General features: G+C 36.6%; 1 protein-coding gene across 12 annotated transcripts in view; it reads left to right on the top strand.

The window, feature by feature from the left end:
- The window catches only part of cadm2b (cell adhesion molecule 2b), a 225,519-nt gene that overhangs the window by 109,796 nt on the left and 94,430 nt on the right, over positions 1 to 21,293 (top strand). The window lies entirely within an intron of this gene.

Raw genomic sequence — 21,293 nt, forward strand, 5'->3', positions numbered from 1 at the left:
AAATAAATTTTTGTTATGACAGCTTTGAATTAAGTTTTTCGACCTACAAACTACATTGAGTTGGAGGAACTTAATAAATTTGTAGCTTTAAGTTGTAGGTCTGGAGCCAATTAATATGATCTATTTCAGTTCAAAACCACAGCTATCGTAGAACACACTAAATTTATCTTATTTAGCATGTATATTTAACCAAAAGTAAGATATTACTTTTACAATTACTTATTTGATAAACAGTCGTTTACCTTCATGCAATCTCTACAGCACAATTTTAACAACAAACCTAACAGAAACTCTTTTAAATGTCAAATATAACAGCATTAAACACCAGCGGGTCTTTCCCTTCACTAAAAAAATTTATAATAATACTGATTTCAACATTTATTTTCCTTACTTTGTGTTAAACTACACTGGCAGTAAATGTAAAAAAAAAAAAAAAAAAAAAAAAAGTGTGTTTGTTTTAATTATCTTTTTTTTTTTATTTTTTTTTTTTAAGTATGCCTATTTTTGATGAATGAACACTGAAGGGTAAAATAGCTTTAAGCCTTTATCTATCTTTAATGTTCTGGTTTGATTTAGGACTCCCTGAGAAGTTTGAGCTCCATGCACGTGAGCACATAAAGTAAGGTTAGGTTTATTATTAAACTTTAGTTTTTGTAAATATTATATGTCCATTTAATATACTGTAAATGTACAAAAGTGCAACTTTATCATTACAAATATATTTAATACATGACAAACAAGTTTCAATAGAAATGAAATTCAAGACCAAAAATCTTTTAACCGTATTTCATATCTGGAATGCTTTACCGAAGTTCAGAGAAAAAATAATTAATTATAGAAATAATTAATTAACTTCTATTAAATATAGAAGTATAGCCATAAAAAGATATACATAACTGGGTAAAAAAAAGCATTTACAAAAAGCATAATACATTTTTCTACATTTTATTTGAATAGTAAATAACAAGCAATTTAGTGTCTGAAAATATTACATTCATTTTGCAAGTATATTCTTTTAAAGTATATTATTTTCGTAATAAGTACTCTTTTTAAAAGAATGCTGGTGTACTTTTTTTTATTTTTATTTTTATTTAAAGGTCGGTTCAGTGGTTTTTGTGTTCCTGTACACTGTAGAGGTGTTTACCACCTTCCAGTGGTGTAGTAAGTGTGTGTGAAGTAAAAAGTACGACGGCAGATCTTTTCTCTGGTGTAAAGCAGAATAATGAAGTAGGGCGTGTTTCCCGGGGGACTCATAATTTTGGCGTGTCCACTGGCCAGACTGCGGTATCCTTCACAAAGCGGAACACGAGTTACTTTGCCCCGTTCTCATTGGCAGGATTAATCTGACATCATGTAAGCTGTTAGAGCATTTTATTATTTATTAATAATATGAAAAAATATTCTTGCATGTATTTATTTTGGTGCACTGAAGGCACCAAAGAATCCTAGAAGAGGCTTTTACTTTTTTCTTTTTTTTTTGTGATAATGGCCGAGACGACAAACTCATGATCCCGTTGACCCTGTTGGATATTTTTGGATATGTTTATTTAATATTGCGATAATGACCAACTCTGCAACAAACTTAAAGCTTTTCTGCACATAACACTGAAAATAATTAGAGAAACACATATTTTGTGGTCAGAATTTCCCTTGAAAAAGATGTTACATTAATATTTCAGAAACGTAGATACTTACAGTTACGCTTGAGAAGTTTGCAAACTTTAAGACATGAGTCTGGCAATTTGTAGTTCTTGCAGAAGGCATTATTAAGGCACAAACATTGCAAACAAACCCAGCAATTATTTTTTTAATAGCCTGCTAACTTCTAAATAAAACTTTAAAAACCCTGCAAGCCAATGACATCAATAGCCATTGTGCGTTGTTCCAGGGAAAGCCAAAGGGGTCTTTAAATGGGTCAAAGACAAGAGTAATAAATGATAAGAAAAGGAAAAATCTTTTGAAAATGTGGTTAAAAACAGTTGGGCCGCACTCTTTGTATTAACGTTTGTTTATACGGTTTTGAAAAAAAAAAAAAAAAAGTGTTCTAGCCAAACAACAAGTAATAAGGTAGTAAAGGTACATACTTTTCTTACACCTTCAATACATATGAATATACACTTATTTATTTAATAACAAACTAATTAATTACAGAATAATCCTTTTGATTATTTGGAGAGTGGCACCATTTGACATTTTACAATCTGATCTAACCTTGCCATGTCAAATTATCTGATTAATTATAAAAATAAAAAGGAAAAGCAATTTTATTTCAGAAATTTAGAGGTACATTTAAGTAATTTGTATGTATAAATTAAATGTATTTTTTGAATAAATTAATATATCTGGACATCTCATGCCATTGACCCAGCAAAAAATATATATTTTACAGACTTTTACACTTACAGCTAAAATTTCATCCTGATTGAGTCATATTTAGTTGTTCTTTACCTGTCTCACATTCTGACAAAACAACTTGTCCTTGATTGTTCATAGCGCTAGTGTGACAGGATGCGTTAGACCGAAAGGACCCGGAGGAAACCTTACACGTGGTTCATTGTAAATGAATAAACAAAGAAGGAGAAAAAGGTAATGAATTTACCAGGTCTGCTGGCACGGTTCCCCAGCACAGGAAATGTTGTTAGGCATGTCAACAAATCAGCTCTTGTAGACGGCACCGCTCATCATTAGAATAATTCATTGTAATTAGTCAGTCTTTTTAATCACCTCAATAGACACAGCGTCCCAATACTTCCTCTGAAAGATAAATGGCTGTTTACCCAGGCGAAAAGAATCGCTGTACTCGCTGGTGCACTGCAAACTTTAAATGGCATGCTTGATTGTGTTTCTGACAGAGCATTGCGCCGAAAGATTTTCAACAAGAGCTCGGGACAGTTTGCAGGCCGTGCAAGTGCCATGTTTGCATTTATAGGGGGGGATACTGGGTAAATAGTCTGTCTTTCAGCCCTCACTGCGACTGAATGCTACTGTAAATCTGCACTCTTACAGCACTAGATGAATATTTACAGATTCATTATTGAATTAGCGAAGTCATTAGAGTTGAGGGGGTCGTTTTTAAGTGTCTTAAAGGATAATTCCGGTATTTAACACCTTGAGTCTATATTGTAGTTTGTTTTGGATGAACAAGAGTGGTGGACAACATTTTTTTGACAATGGTTCCTCTCTCGAGTTTTTGACTATAATAGAATTGGCCATGGACCCATTTAACATTGGAGTCAATGGGCATGTCCGAAAATGTCATTAAAACAGCCAATAATGTTCATTTACAAAACTGTTAAACTCACCGAGTGGTTAGTGGTGTTCGTTGATGATTATAAACAATATATCGTCGCAATATATGATTCCAATCCGTTTATTTTGCTATAGTGGAACTATTTTTTCAACAATGGGATTTTACAAAATGACGAATAAAACACGACAGAAACTGTATTTCGCAACACTTTTTGTTTCTGGAACATCAACTAACATCACTAATCACTCGGTGAGTTGCACAGTTTTGTAAACGAACATTATTGGCTGTTTTAATGACATTTTCGGACATGCCCATTGACTCCAATGTTAAATGGGTCCATGGCCAATTCTTTTATAGTCAAAAACTCGAGAGAGGAACCATTGTCAAAAAAATGTTGTCCACCACTCTTGTTCATCCAAAACAAACTACAATATAGACTCAAGGTGTTAAATACCGGAATTATCCTTTAAGCTTTGTGAACTTAGTTGCCAAGAAATTATTAGCTAGGACAACTGGTGTCCTGACTGTGTTTTTCATGTTTATTTATTCTGAATTTGAAAACCAGTCGTTGTTAATCTCTATGGCTGGATGCATCTTATACAAACATTTGAATGGCACGCGATGAATTATGAATGTCTTCCTCATGTATGATTTATGGTGGATTTCCCACTGATTCTTCTTGATGTGCTTCATGCCTTTGTTTTTTTCCATTTTAGCTTTAAGGGTACAGACAGCAACTTATTGGGTGTATTCACCTCGTCTTATGTGGTAATAAATCTCAAAGATCATGTTTTCGAATGGGAATAAAGTGCTCTCTCAGGGCTTTCTGATCAGGAGTCACGTTTAACATGGAAGCTAGTTGCTCTGTTCCAAAACCAAGTGAGCTGGCTACAGAGACAACATTTTAAGGCGTCAAATTATACCTCCTAAGATCCTTTGTTTTAAGGCAGAATATAGCATTCATTTAAAATGCGATCCCAGACTGCATTACAACAAAGCTCAGTGAAAATTCAATCCTTAATTCTGTAATTTCAGCTTCAGAATCATGAATATTTGTATTCTGGTGTCACCGTTGTCCTGTGCATTGGGTTACCGGCACCAAGTCAAAACCAATCCATTCCACCCCCAATGTAATATAAATTTAGCATTTTAATCAACGGTACATTTTTTTTTTAACTTTTATCATATGTCTTGGAGTATCGCAATAATATCATATCGTGAGTTCAGTATTGTGATATGTATCGAATCGTGACATGAGGGTATCGATACACCCCTACAAAATATTCAGATATTAATCAAATGTATACAAGTATTTAGATTTGGTAGGGAAATTGATTATGATATTCACAGTGCTAAAGTGTTTTATTTGCTTGTTTCAGTTCTCTGATTGGGGAAATATTTTGCAGAATCATGGGCTGCGTCCGAAATCTTTAAAAAAGCTGTCTTCAGAGAATGCATTACAAGGTCTTAAGGCATCAAGGCATGTCCGAATCCAATGTTAGCTTTACTTCCGGTCTCCTAAGATACCTTCATCTTATGAATTTTTGAAGGAAGCATAGACAGATCGTTCCCTGCCTTTGATATCCCACAATCCTGTGCATTCCATTTTCGTAAAAGTTGAGCTAAAAAAGAAAGATGGCAACTGAAAGTTGGTGATCGGTTTGTGTAAATACGTTTTTGATGTCATTTCTAGTGAAAATTACTATTGTAGTAATTCAATATTTGCTATAGTTTTCACCAAAAGTCTCTCGATTTTGCTGTAGATCATTACACCATTTTGTGAACCTTTGGGCCCAAACATTTGCCTGCGAAATCATTGCCTGGAAGGGCAGCAAAGCAACAAGCTAAGTTTTCAGACGTAGCCATGGTTAATGTTGTTTTTCTTCAGGAATTCCTCTGTTAAACAGTGTGGCGAGCAGGAACACATTTTGAACGATGACTTAACAACCATTCAAGACAGACTTACTGTAACCTACGAGGTTGCTAACCGATGGTACCGTATTTTCCGGACTATAAGTCGTGCTTTTTTTCATAGTTTGGCTGGTCCTGCGACTTATAGTCAGGTGTGACTTATTACCGTCTACAGCCGCGAGAGGACGCTCTAGTTGGCGGGGTTGTTCAGAAGCGACACCGAGGAAGAATTCAATGGATTCAGTGTTGTGGAATGAGATCGCAGGAGCTTGGTGAACTTGCTTACCGGTAACTTGTTGGCTTATGTTAATTTAGCCTATTCAGCCTCCCAGGTATATGTTCTTTATGCTATTGTGTAGCATAACTGATAGTGTGTTACGTTAAGATACCGGACACCTATTCAGGCTTTTGTTCTGTGTGCTATTGTGTAGTTCAATAACTTGCCTTTCCAGATTAAATGTCTGCTCTTGGTCTTGGATTTTGTGAAATAAATTTATAAATAAATGCTACTTATAGTCCAGTGCGACTTATATATGTTTTTTCCCCTCTTCTTGGCGCATTTTTTGACTGATGCGACTTATACTCCGGAGCGACTTATAGTCTGGAAAATACGGTATATGCTTTTGGTGAAGCCATTACCCTGTATAACTGTTGTGATGTGCAGGACAGGGCCGATAGCCTTGGGAACAGAGCGAGGCTTGTGGGGCGAGTGTAAATCAGTGTCGCCTATACGCCACAATGTTCTCATCCTCCTCTGTCGTCACTCCTCTTTTTATCCTTCTGGAGCTCCTCCATGGGACTCAAGACCGTTGTGCCACATTCATTAACACCTCGCTCCGTTCCCACGGCTATCAGCCCCGTCCTGCTACCCCCCAGTCATACGGGGGAATGGCTTCAACAAAAGCATATACCATCGATTAGCAACCTCGTAGCTTACAGTAAGTCTGTGTTGAATGGTTGTTAAGTCATCGTTCAAAATCAATTCCCCAAGAAATTGATTTTCTCCCCTGGAGAAAATTAGTGAGATTTTATTTTTGCGTTATTATGCTGAAATTATGTTGTTTATTGACTTAGCAACATGCTAATGTCAGACTCTTGAAATTAATTGTCAAGTCTCTCGTGTGAAATTGCTGTCTATATAAAGAGCGTTCCAAATGATTCACTTATGACCGTTAGTATGCTGTCTGTGTATGCAGTGAGTTTTTTAACGGAGCTCATCTCTCAAGATGCTTCCACAAGGTTGAGCAGGCAATGAAAACGGCAGGTTGTTATGTGATAGAGCACTGGTGTGCAGCAGCACTGAGTGAGGTGGGGAATCGTTGGGAAATGTCCTTTAATTCTGAGACTAACCGTCCAGTAAGGGAAGGTGGAGCGCATGCCTGGAGGAATTTCAGCCTTTAAGTAGCCTGACCTGGAGAGTCAGATAAACACAGACCTCCATCCTTCTCTCGTTCTATCATAACTGAAGTTACAGCCTTGCAAAATGTCAGAGTTAAGTGCTTTTGTCTCGCTGTGCCCTGTCACCGCTGCTCTACGTGGCTAGACAGATGCTAACATTTCTTTATAGCACAGGCCTTTACTGAAGACCATTACACATGAACTATAGCTCTATACCTGAAAGTGTGGGGTTCAAAATCAAATTCAAACTTGGGAATAAACTAAATTTAGGATGTAAATGAATAAGAAAGATTAAAGATTTAGCACTATTTCTAGATCATTCATCTAATAGAGCTTTTCACACTTAACCCTGGGTCATTTTAAACCCTGGGTTAACCGGAGTGACACGTTTTGACACATTTTCTGTTGACATTTGACATTTTCTCCCTCAAACGCTAAAACTACTGTTTACACAAGACGCTGTGTTTCCTTGAATGTACAAAGCACGTTACTGAGGCGTGCGATTGGCCATCGGTTGCCAAGGATCTAACTGTAACATTTTAACATTGCATTAGCTTAGTCCCAATACTGAGGCTGCATCCTTCAAAGGACAGATTTTAAAGGCCACGCTTTAAAAAATGTATGAATGTCAAACCGAGCGTTGTTAGGCCATTGACGAGCGCCAGGAACGTTTGGACTGGACTTTTTATGGAAGTTATATTAAACTGTCTAAAAAATAAAAAACAGGGTTTTACAACCTGTCTAAATATGTTCACCTTGGTCCATTTATGTACATTATAAAAAGCATAAACTATCCATACAATCACATCTTAGCACAGGTCAACTTTTCTTTTTTTTTTTTTCATTTGTATTTTTATATACTCGGGTAAGTTGAAACTCAATACTTACATTGAAAAAAAAGCGTAATCTATTATTTTCTCTCAAAAATATGCTAGGCTATGAAGGATCCAGTCGTGTTGCTGTGACCCATTCGGCCTTCAAATGCAGCTTTCGAAGGATACAGTTTCACACTGTACAAGTTTGCCACAACAATGCAGGGTTAACTCCGCAAAAGCAGTGCTAACATTTATAACCCAGGGTATAAAGTGGTGTTAAACCTGCTTCTTAATTAGAAGTGTAAAACACGGGGTTAAATGTGGGGTTTAGGACGATGACAATTTGGGGTTTAGCACAGTGTGAAAAGACATTACATTACATTTAGCAGGCACTTTTATCCAAAGCGACTTACAACAGAGGAACAAAAGCAATTAGCCACAGAGCCAACAATATTCGTAGTATACATCGTCACGTTTATTAGAAATCTAGATTAGAAAACGAGCTAGAGCAGAGGAAAAATGTAAGAAAGAATAAAAGTTGGCAACTCATTCCACCACAGGGCAGCAGAGAGGGTGAAGATTATGGAAAGTGACATTGACCATGTGAACTCTTTTGTACAGACGTACAGTCAGATGTTCTTCCAATGAAGCTCAAGATGCTATTTGGATAATTTTCAAATCATGCTGGAGAACATGATCATCGGGTTGTCATTGAAGCAAAAAAAGGTCAAACCAAATACAAAGACATTCTGAAATTCATGTTAAGTATGCAATTTTCACTCATATTGTTATGCTGATATTATAAAAAATATCATTTAGAAAATGCAAAATAGAAGCACTTTCAGTAGTGGTCTCAGATGTTTGGACCCCACTGTTTATGTTATCACCCTTAATGTTATTCTTAAAGATTTCACTGTTCACTTGGCATTCCTGCAGGCCTTTCTGCGGCAGTAAGAGTTTGTTTTGGGTTGGATAGGAAGGCTTTCAGCCGGCTGATGCTTTACAAAGATCATTTCAGACGTGTTTTGGGGAAGCCACAAAGCTTAATATCCCCCGACAGCAAACTCCAGGCAATCAATCTCCTAGGCGAGAGAGTCGACACACTGTCCATCTCCTCTGCAGTCTGATGGAGGGCTGAAGATGAGACTCTTTTGGACCTCAGTGTCTCTCTCTTTCTCAACTCTCTCTCTCTCTCTCTCTCTCTCTCTCTCTCTCTCTCTCTCTCTCTCTCTCTCTCTCTCTCTCTCTCTCTCTCTCTCTCTCTCTCTCTCTCGTTCTCCACAGCACTGTGGGTGTATACATTCTCTTTCTTGTAAAATCAGTAATAATTGTACATTAGTAGTGTTATCGAGAAAATCTGAAAATGTCCATGTTACTTTTTTTGCGCTGAGACAATGAAAGGTTTATAAGAATTTCCGTTTTTTTTCTCATTGGATTCTCATTTTATTAGTTTGTTAGATTTTTTGGGATGTTAGGCTAGATTGATTTCACTTTACACCAGAATGTGCTTAATTGTCATAAAGCAAATTATTTATGGTCCAAGAAATTATATATATATATACACACAAATATATTGTCAGAGAGTTGTCATGACAAAAATATATATGTATATATGTATACACACACACACACACACACACACACACACACACACACACATATATATATATATATATATATATATATATATATATATATATATATATATATACAGCAGATCTATACAAGTGGAGCTGGGGAAGGTGGAGGGTTTCTGAAACCGCACTGCACTGCTAAGGCAAATGCTACCCAAGTAGTTGAAGGTTGAGCAGCGAGCTCATTGGCTACTGATATGGCAGGAACCAATCAGCTGCACCCTATAGATTACGATGTGATTATGAACAGATGAGTTAAAGGACCTATTAGCCTGCGGCATCTAGAGTTCCATGAGTTCTTGTTTATCATTCAGGCATTATGATTTGCATTGTATGAATAATTTGTTTCAAAATCACATTTTGATTAACATATTTATATAAATGTTAATTTTTATATCAAATTTAAAAAAAATGATCAACAGTATCAAAATGTACTATTTAAACCATTATGTGGTATATTGAGCTATGTCAACAGGAGATTGAGCTTGGAGGGCCGTATCGGGAGGACAGAGGATCTGACAGGGCCGATCAAACGCAGGCAGCTGTTTTTCCTTCTGCATGGATCATGAGCAAATCTGATGATTGTTAGTCTTGAGGGGTGGGCAGGCTGCCACGGCCATCAGTTCAGACAGCTAGAAATTACATGTTTTGGAGCGTGCTCCGAGACGAGGGAAAAAGACACTGGTTTAGAGAGGCAAAAACGCCGGGGTTGAGATGCCAGGAACAAGCCAAAGTTGCTGATGTGAGTTCACTGGTGGAATCAAGTGCAATAAGAGTCATATTTCCTCTTGACAGGGTAGAGAAAAGCAGTGAATACATGATCGAACTGGGGGAAATAAGTCCATTGTAAACAACATGCCCAAGGAGACCTATTAGTTTGATTGATCATAAACAAATGCTGACAAGTCCCTCGCTCCCACTCTCTCTCTCTCTCTCTCTCTCTCTCTCTTGCACACAGTCTCTCAGTGGAAGTCTCAACCTGCTAATACTGATAGATGTAGGTGGTAAATACACAAATACAGGAGGAAAGGAATAGAATAGCTGCGATATATGGAGAACTTCAACTCTCAAGCTGCATGACAGATTACAGCCATTGAATGTGTTCAGTGGTCAAATGCAGTAGATCAGTATTCAGTTATAGTTTAGAGGTTCAGTCTCTGCATTATTTACACTGTTTCACTGACCAATAAGGCTTGTAAGTTATGAAATTAAATAGATGATTTACAGGGATACTCATAATTGTCAAAAAGCTAATTTTATTTCTATTTAAGAACGATGCATATACAACCATTGTTTTTCTTGATATTTATTATTTTACACTATTTCATTTATTTAGTTTTCTGTCGTATATATATATATATATATATATATATATATATATATATATATATATTCTAATGCAGTAAAAACAATTTATTAAGTCATGATAATCTTTTTTCTGAATCTAGCACAGGTCACATCTTACTATAATCATGTTAACAGCAAAAACACTTTTTTGGGAAAAAAATGCATGTGTAGCAACAACTGTACGGCCATGTTACACAACAAGATGCACTAAAAACTGATTTTTTTTCTTACGTTTTTCACATAAGGAAGACAACATTGTCTCCGTTTACGCAGATCTGTAAAAAACTATTAAAACGCTGTATTATGCTGCTTGGCCAGTAGTTGGCGATGTCACTTTTTTAAAAGGAACACTCATACACGTAATACGCATGCGTGTGACGTCATCGTTTTCACAAATCCGCTTTTTTTTTTTTACTTTACACGGAGATGATAACAGTATCGTTTTCAAAAACGTGCACTTTGAAACCTGTTTTCAAAATTTTGCGTTTTCAGGCGTTGTTGTGTAATTTTCCTAAAATTTTTAAATGCTGCGGCTCAATCAACTGTGTGAATTTAAGGCGGGGCTATCTGTCTGTCCAACCAATCACAGGCAAGGGGAGTTTTACGGGAACGGTTACTATTTTTGGAACTGTGTTTGTTGTCAATGGAGGCACAGAAATTATTACACACTTAGTATTTACTGTAATATGTGATTTTTATTATTGTCACATGACAGATAGGTCAGCCAATTATATGGAAGTGCACACACTAGCATGGTAATAACATAAACACAGTCGGATATGTCAAAAGGTGGCATAAAACTGACAGGACAGCAAATCTGATATGATTCAAAATATCAGATTTGTGCATTAGGTCTTTGCAGTGTAAATGCAGCCTTAATGGATTACTGTTTGTCTCTGTCAATCTAAACCCTAATCTTTCAAAATGAATTAAAAAAACTTCATAAAGGCAGTACAGATGCCTTTTGCTTTCTTGTATGAAGTGGGTTCACTTCAATACTGGAATCATTTGCGGTCGGCCAAATCTAATGTCATGGTAGGAATAATTAAACAACTTAAATAAAAGAAAACAATTAAAAAAGGAAGAAATAATAATAATAGTAGTTTAAACTTGATGGACACAAGCCAAAATATAAGATTATTTAAATGTAATGAATGTCTATTATCGTTGCAAAAAAAAAAAAAAAACCTTTACTTTTATAGACATAGAAACCAAAACCGTAGTCATTGGTGCTTGAGGGTGCAGCACATGATATTAAAAAGTCATGCTATTATTTATTTATTTTTTCATTCCAACGAAATGATTTGGGTAAATTAAGTTATTATTTTGTCTTGTGGAATATATGAAATATTTTATGCAGCTTCTTCAGGGCAGTACTAAATTAAAAAATTATAATCTCATTTTTAATATTTGTAAAATAAAAAAATAAAAAAAAGCTAAACATTTTACAGATTCTGCAAGGAGTAGTGAACTTAAAAAAGTAAAACATGTGTGCTGTATCTACATAAACTACACATTTCTACCTTCATCTGTGAAATAGGTCAATGACAAATAAGGATGTCTGAGATTATAAAAACATAAATATAATATATAATATATATATATATATGTCAACTTTAAAACAAATGTGCCAAGTTCTTAGAAAGGTAGACTATATTCCTACTCTTTGTATTCATGTTTTTTCAAAGTTTTTTAGAAAGCAATAAAACTGTTTTCTACAATTAATTACATTTAATAACTCGAATGTCAAGAACAATGTCAAGTTAACAAGTAAAAAATTTAAATAAAGATATGAGTAAAATAAAACGTAAATCAAATAAAAGGTTAACAATTTAAAAAGTACTTAGAAAAGCACCTGAAATGTGAGTTTACAACATATGTTATTTTCAAAACACTTTTCATGGGAAAAAAAATATTATATTAAAAAAATCCTTTCTCATAAAAAGCCAAAATATACAATCTTATTATGGTTTTATTGTCACGTGACAACAGAACGTCTTCCTAAATGTTGGTCACAGCGCATTGACCTTAATTTGGTCAATTATTTTTATATAAAATATAGATTTTGTATTTTAAATGACAATCATGTATGATCAAATGAATGCAGCCTTGTTGAGCATAAGATACTTTCAAAAACAAAAAAATGTATTAACTCCACACTTCTGAACAGTATAGTGTATACAGTACTTACTTTTTTATTTTATTTTACAAATATCATGAATTTTTGAATCATGAATCAATATTTTTTTGTATTATAAGAATAAATATTAAAAAAATATCAATTCATGCTGTTCATGATTCAAAAATGCATGATATTTGAAAAATAAATAACATACAACTTTTTTTTTCACTGGAATCTCATACTTTTTAATAAGATTTGCTGTTATTATTATTCATTATATCACAGTTATATAATTTCACACACTAATTCACGATTCCAACTTGAGTTTCTTGAGCCAACAGTTTTGAAATGAACATGAATTTACATGAATTGCATTTTTAATGCGTTTATGAATAACTTTATCCCCATACCATCATACAGCCAAGCCGTTCTTGCAATGTTTTTTATGTGCAAGTATTTTAGTGTCTGACGCTACATGCAGTTCAGGTCATCTGGGTGTTGGCGGATCCTAATATACGTGTCCCCGTCTGACAGCACTCGGCTCCTTCATTTCCTGCACTATATCGCTGGCGACTGATGTTGATATTGTACTGAGATTCTGGAAGTCTTGTGGCCACTCTCCGAGGTCGAGAGAGGTGGTTTGCTGAGGCAGAGTCTTTGTGACAGATGGGCTGTTTGTTCTCGGCGCCGGATATCACCCAAAATCTAGGCAAAAAAAGCGGCAGATTACTTATGATGGATGAAGATGGTTTGCACCACTGTCGCAGTCGTTGCATCACACGGCCCTGTAATAACCCGAATGTTAAGGTTTGCACTTTACGAGATATAGCCTGTATATATATTCAGCTCAAAGAAGCTTCCGGCGCCTGTACTTATTTTCTCAAACCAATCTGAATGCAAAGCGTAGTATACATAGTGTAAATACATTGTGCGTCTCGGGTATATTCGCAAGCGGCGTATGTTAAGCATCTAATTAAGTAAAGGAACTTCCATGCCTAAAGGAGCTGAGACAGAAATTGCATCGTTCATCTCAATTTGTTTTGTGTTGTTCTTGTTTATTGGATAAATGCCCAATGTATTATTTTCATTGTGTCTCCAACTATGAGAAATGCATCTCTTATATAGTGGCTAATCCCTGGAGACACCCAGGGGAACAAAAACAGTGTTCGCCTCAGATGTCCTTTAACTCACAAACACAATCCTGGTTATGATGACATCAGCAACAATGAGCTTAAAGGGACAGACCTTCATTTCTGCTGATGGAGCTCTTGATGGAAATCAGAATTCGGTTCCAATTAAAGTCAGCTACAAGGATGTCTGAAATAATAAAAAAGAAAAACTTTTGGGGTAAAGTTTAAAATAAAGTTAAAGAAATTAATGCTTTTATTCAGCAAGAAGTAGCACAGCTGTTTTCAACATTGATAGTAATAATAATAAACGTTTCTTTAGCAGCAAATCAGCATAATTAGAATGATTTCTAAAGGGTCATGTGACACTGAAGACTGGAGCAATGAGGCTGAAAATACAGTGTAAGCCGGCTATTCGGCCCAACTTCCGGTTTCTCGAACAGCCGGTAAAGGACGCGCGTGTTCAAGTCTTTCCAGCGTCTCAAAGGAATTTTGGTTAAATAAGACACATGTTCTCATATGCAATTATCTCGTTTTAATCTGACTCCATGAATTAAAAAAAGTTTCAATGTGCAATAAGGTTATGTTTACACTTAAAATAGTTACAACATGATGTAATGATAATTTAAACCATTTGTACCCAGCATAAATGTAAAATGTTACCTGAGAGAGAGAGAAATAGAGAGAGGGAGAGAGAGAGAGAGAGAGAGAGAGAGAGAGGGAGAGAGAGAAATAGAGAGACAAAGGCAGAGCCTCTGTCTCAGTTCAGCATCCAAAGCAAAGAGAAAGAAGAACATTTGCAATCAAGTTTTGTCATCTCCTCCGACCATGTGACTAACACCTAGGTGTGAGATATTCAAACTGACCAATCAGACCATCACCATTTCCCCCATTGTCCAAAAGCTTTGGCCTAATAGGCCCACATCAGTCTTAGCATTGCTGTACTGGAAATGTCTGAGAGAAAAGTAAATGTCTTTGTTGCGTTGAAATAATCTTGGATTATTTCCAACCTTACAACAGCTTTGACATCAGTTATTTTAAATTGTAATACTATTTCACAGTATTTTTGATCAAATAAATGCCTTGCTGAGCATAAGAAACTTTTTTCAAAAATATATAAAAAAAATCGTACTGACCCTAAACTTTTGGATGATATTGCTTTATTGTATTATTATTAAAACGAGGCAAAAAAAAAAGTGCTGCGTCAATTGCGTTATTTTTTTTTACGCGTTAAACATCTCAAATTAATCGCAAAGGTTAACGCGTTAATTCCCCCAGCCCTAATATATATATATCATTTTATAATCATTTTAATTAATTTACAAATATCATGAATTTCTGACTATATATTTTTTTAAATATCGTAATGATTTTCATTACTTTTTTCAAGGATATCTCATGACAGTTATATAAAAATGTATTTCTTTATGCCCCATAAAAGTCATTTGTAATGCAAAAATATAAAATATGCAAACCACATTTGTATTGATGTCATTGTCTAAAACATTTTTTTATATATATATAAATGAACAGAATAGCCTTCATATTGACCCTTTGGCTACCAAAGAAAACACCAAGGAAATGGATTTCGTGGCATTGCCTTTATTTAAAGGATTCGAACTCGAGTCCCTGTGAGCCAGCAGCTCTAAAATGTCATTCAGCTCCGAAAACTTTAAAGCAGACAAGAAGTGGAAAGTATATTTCAGTGACGGAGAGAAAGTCTGGCTTTTTTCCAGGACTGTTTAGCGATCTAAATGAGGAGGTAATTACGCCGGATGCTGGATGGGCATTGTCAGCTTTTTAAAAAGTGCCTCATTTCAGAGTCTGTGAGTTTTCGAGGAAACCGCTGGAATCAGCTGTTACTAAACCCAGCGAGCTCTGACGAATGATCAAACTCAGCCGTCTGATGAGATGATGTCCAGTCGCTGGGCATAAAATCACTGTTCGACGTGATTTATGTGTTCGGTCTGATGTTTAGAGAAATATCACAGTTGGAGCTGTCCGTTTTTATCCCCATCTGCGCTGTGCGTTAGACATATTTGGGTCTTTGAGGATTCGTGCTTGATATCATAAGCCGAAATAGACGGGACATGATGCAAGAGAGAAAAACTTTGGCGAAGAAGTCTTACTGCTATAAAGCATCACTCTTCAGTAAGGTGACTGCATATGCCGCCATTAGTGCTTTCCTCTCTCCAGTGATCAGACAAATGAAGCAAGAAGTTGCGACGCCGCCCATCTTGATCCCTGATCATAACATGTAATGGTTTGGCCAGGTGCTGGGGTGGCATTAGACCTGCCGGACAGGTGGCGGTGGGACGGAGGATGGCTTCAAGCTCCAATAATGAGAGCCGTGCCAACTGGACTCCCATCTGCTGCCATGCTAAAGCGCTCCGAGCCATTAAAAGCAGGCTCTTCTCATTCCGAGAGGATTGTGTGAGCGGATTTCTCCCTCAGGGCACTCGCACAGTCAAGGAGGGACGCTGAGAGACTCGCCTGGTGACAAGTGCGCTGGGGTCCTGGTTAAGGGATGATGGGAAGGTGAAGGTACACCGGTAGCTCTTTTGAAACGCAGCGCGGATGCACACACTCCACTTTTCAAGATGCACTTGAAATGAAAGCACAAACACACAGTGTTTGTGTTTCACTTTTTTATGTTCTTATCGGTTGTTAAAGATGGAAGTCGTATTTGTTGTCTATCACATCACATAAGTACAGTATGTGTGACCCTGGATCACAAAACCAGTCACATGTCGCACGGGTATATTTGTGGCAATAGCCAACAATACATCGCATGGGTCAAAATTATCGATTTTTCTTTTATTCCAAAAAACATTAGGATATTAAGTAAAGATCATGTTCCATGAAGGTATTTTGTAAATTTCCTACCATAAATATATAAAACATTTATTTTTGTGAGTGAATACAGCACAATCGTGAACATAAATGGACAACTTTAAAGGCGATTTTCTCAATGTTTTGATTTTTTTGCACCCTCAGATTCCAGATTTTACAATAGTTGTATCTCGGCCAAATATTGTCCTATCCTAACAAACCATACATCAATGAAAAGCTTATTTATTCAGCTTTCATATAATGTATACATCTTATTTTCGAAAAATTGACCCATCTGACTGGTTCTGTGGTCCATGGTCACATATGGGGTGAATGCTTACTGTACTAAATATTTGAAATATTTTCATACATTTTGTTGCTGGTTTTGCCATGTCCCTGGGTGCTACAATAACTTCTAACATAAAAAGCCATTATTTATTTAGAAAATTCCAGGTATTTTTTTTTCTTAATTTCCTCTCTCTAATCAAATATATTTTTAATTTATTTATTAATTAATTTTATAATGACATATTGTTGGTGGAAAAACAGCACCACAGGCATCAGCAATGGATTAGCAATGAATTTAATTAATTATGTGATGTTTTATGGTATTAGTTGCTTTTTTTTCACTTTAAAACATTCCATCGGGTTTGAAAAATTGCAGAATGCTGATATGCTAATATCAAAAGATAATCATTTTTTTTAACCAACTTCCCTTTGAAAGCCTGATTTAAGTTAACTCTCAGTCCCTCATTAAACAAATGCTTTATTTATTTATTTTAATAAAAAGGTTTATTAATAAAAACATATTAATTGTGTTGAATAAAATAATGAATAAAGTTGAAATTCTGCATAACAGGATAATACAATTTCCCAGATTAAATATAGTCTTTTTAAAAGAACATTCTGTTTTTATTATTATTCTAGGGGATCAAGAAGTATGTGAGACCGAATCAAACACACATCTTGTGATTTCTCAGTGTGACGGGCGAAGCGCTAAGCCACAATTTTGACACCTTTTTAAAAAGATAAATTGATAATAGACAGATTACCTAACTGATGCGAATGGGAGTTCATCCCTCTGGGAACAGACAATAATGTGACAGTCCACTTCTAAACTTGCCTTTATTTTATTTGTTGCATCCGGAAAAAAAATGCGATGGCTTGCATCCGTCACAAACTGACTGACGCGGCTTGACACTTCACTGTATTGGTTGCATGGCGGTTGTAATTGTTAGCTGTCGACATGTATCTTGCACGAGCTGCTCGGATTGCAGCAGCGCTGGGATTTTTATTGACCTTGAATCTCTGGCCTCATTCCTATATCTCCAATTGCGGCGTAAGTGCAGCCTTGCCGTCTCTCAGTCATTTATCTCCAGATTGTAATTGATGACCGCAACCGGTAGGATCTGAGACAAGCGCTCGGAGTGGAGAAAAATCCGTTAGAACCCATAAGGATGTGTGTGAAACATTAAAAAGACAAATGCTTTTGTTTGGAGGGGACGTGGGCGCCGAATGCTTGAATTTAGCTCTCTCTCCCCTCTCTGGACCACAAGCGAGTGCAAGCACTTGAGATCCCCACTTATAAGAACCCATGGTAATTTAGCGTGACCGACCCCCCCCCGAAGGACATTCATAAATATTCACGACAGCAAATAAAGAGGCCTATGTAAACAAAAAGTTGTCAGTCCTTGTTTGGGCGATATATCGGCTGTTTTGAGCGGAGGAGGCACTAGGGACCGGGAGTAAATTACTGGGCCGGAAATTGAGTTATTGGGAATCGCCCTGTCAACAGGGGTGTTAGCGAGGCGTGCAGTTGCCTTGGATTCCCAGGACCCAGTTAAGTGGTTGCTATGCGTCTGAGCCCATGGGCCGCCGATGTCAGCAGGACCGAGTCTCCTCGCACAGGGCCAAATAATAACGGTTGTTTTCAGATGCTGTGTATGTTGGCTCACTTGCAGACACATCTTCTTGTACTCAGTGGGGTTTGATCATTAAACGGGGCGACCTTGAGACTCACCTGAAGCCGCCCGCCAGCCAAATGAGAATAGAGGCTGGTGTCATTTTTTGGGGGGAGCGAAGCACTACGTTGACCTTGTTTGAGTTAAACTTGATGAGTTTCCTGAACTCTTGCTCTTTCAATTTCAGTGTCGTCTTGATGAGTTTCCTTTTTTTGTCTTTGTCCGTGTTTAATGTGTGCGCTTCCAGAGCTAAGACTCGCAGTGGAAAGCGTTGAATTTTAAGAACGACTTTAGAAAGGCCGATCTCACCTTTTCACCTTGCTGTCATCTGGCATGCTAATTGGAGGAGTGGAGGTAGTCATTGCTGACCCCTGGACAAACTATATAAAAAATAAATTAATAAATAACCAGGCGCAACATAACAAAGTGTCAAGTGATAAAGCACATCTATTCCATGTTTAAAGGCTTAAATATTACAATTTTGTCATGGGTTTGATGTCACTGGTGTCATTGGTGTCATTGGTTCATGTCAAGTCACTAACTTTTCAAGTTTGAATAATGTAATGGCTTAAATTTTAGTTTACAAAAATATTGTTGAGTACTTATAGTGCTTTTATGTATAGATGCTCGAAGTCTTATTTCACGATATGAGTCATTTTAAATATCAGTGAAATTTCACAATTAACTATACAAAAACTAATACTAGGTTAACTAATGTAAGAAAAAGGTCCTCCAAAATAAAGTAAACAGTCAGCAATACAAAACAAGACCAAAGAAACTAATTACTAACAAGATGGACAAATAAATACAACAGAATGAAAATTCTAATTAAATAAACAGTGTTTTAAGTTTTTCAGGAAGATGTACAAACAATGGTATTCAGATAAGGAATAGCCTTCAAAAAATGTAATAATGTAAAATAACACCTCGTAATCTTACTGTACACATTAAATACAGATTAAATTATTATTAAAAGAAGTTATCCAGTCAAAATCAGGGGAATGATTTTCCTTTTGTCATTTGTTGTTGATTATGATTGATGACAGACTGCATTAAGTTTATTAAGCTGCTGTCACTTTAAGAGCTAATGCACGGATCCAATACACTGTTACAAACGCGTTTTCTTTCTCAACTGTGTAAGTTTACTTAAGACGTAACCCACTGTGTTTACGTGAATACTCTCTAAAAAGGGATTTTGACATTTTTGTGTGTGAGCGTTTAGGCGCGTATCTGAAGCACACACAGAAAGCTGCCTGGGGAACGGAACACTTTAATTTGGGAACAAACTCGCTGTTAACTACAACTTTTGCCTCAATAAATTCCTAATTTACTGTTTATTCGTTTTTTTTATTGCTTTGGCGCAATTTTCACAAGCAATTGACCGTTCGCAAAGACCCGCCCCCTTTAGTTACTGTCGCTATGTCCGACAAGCTACGCCGCTCTCACGCCACACCATGTTCTCACGCAGTGAAAAACACATCGCGGAGCAGAGAGGACATTGACAACACACTGACAACACACCACACAGGTTACTTTTGATATGAAACAAAGTCTCAACTTTCAAATGTGGTAATTTTTTAAAGAAATATGAACAATTAATACGTTTTGTGGCTCTTTAATGTGTCTGACAGATCGCTGTAGAGCCTCAGTTAAAGCTGCTCGTGAACCGATCATCTCTTCCTTCTAGTTCATTTATAGCATCAACATGAATGAACATAAGAAGTGATGTTGTTTTAACCGCGGAAAGATGTCAGTACTCACAGTTTTTTCAAGTTCGAATCCTCCCATGTTAATCTACTAACTCTCCTGGCTGCTTCGTGGGACAAAAAATGACGGATGGCGGATTATGATTGGTCAGATCTCCTGTCAATCAAACTCCCTGCGAAGGGTAAATTGGTACATTTTCAAAACTCTTAGTACTAATATCACAACAGATCATCAAAAATGCACTTTTTTTTCAAACATTTCAGGGTATTTTCAATTGTGTTAGTTCAATACACAAACGAACCAAGCGAACCGAACTCAAGTGTGAACACACCCTTAGATTTTACATGACAAACCCCGTAAAATGACTTTGCTTCTAAAATAACACGGATCAGCTTTCAATCCACAGCAGCACAAGAATCTGCAGTTTAGTGTAGGACTTCTATCCCTACAGGGCATTTATGTAAGAGCAAGCTTCAAGCCGCTCCTATACATAGCCTCTGTTCTTTTTGTACTCAAAATAAATCACCTCCGCAAAAGAAAAAAAATCAGAAAACTACCTGCAAAAAAGTGCTTACACCTGAATTTGGACTTGGCCCAGCTCACTTTGCCTGCCCCCCCCCAATACCTCCGTCCCAGTGGAATCAACACTGGTTGCCTTTCAATGTGTTTGCTGCCAGCAGTGTATGCCAAGAGTACATATTAGATGTGTGTTCACGGAAGCATGACATAAGAAATTGTTTGTCTAGAAACCCCACCGGGAAAGAGCCGGTCTGCTCTACACGTCCACATCAGTGCATGAACTTCTGAGGGCCGGTTTCCCAGACACAGATTAATCTTAGTCCTGGATTAAATTGCACTGTCAATAGTGTTTCTACAATGAATTTGCTGTTTGCTCTAGTACTCGGTTTAATCTGTTTCATGAAAACTGACCTGCGTATGTGTGTTTTGACCATTTTTCTGATTTTTGTCTCTCTGAGGAAAATTAAATGAGAGATTTATGGCTGACGCCGTATCAAAGCATAAGCGCTTGTGCACATCCAAACATGAGCGATGGAGCGCTGCGATCACGTTTGGAATCTGATATGCTGTCGGCACTTGAAGTCATGTTACTTCGGCTTGAAACAACATCTTTGTTGGTCAAAATAGAAAAAAGTAAGAGCAGGAAACAAAATATCATGATGAACAGAAG

The sequence above is a fragment of the Phoxinus phoxinus genome (genome assembly GCF_949152265.1).
Source record: "Phoxinus phoxinus genome assembly, chromosome: 4".
Taxonomy (NCBI): Eukaryota; Metazoa; Chordata; class Actinopteri; order Cypriniformes; family Leuciscidae; genus Phoxinus; species Phoxinus phoxinus.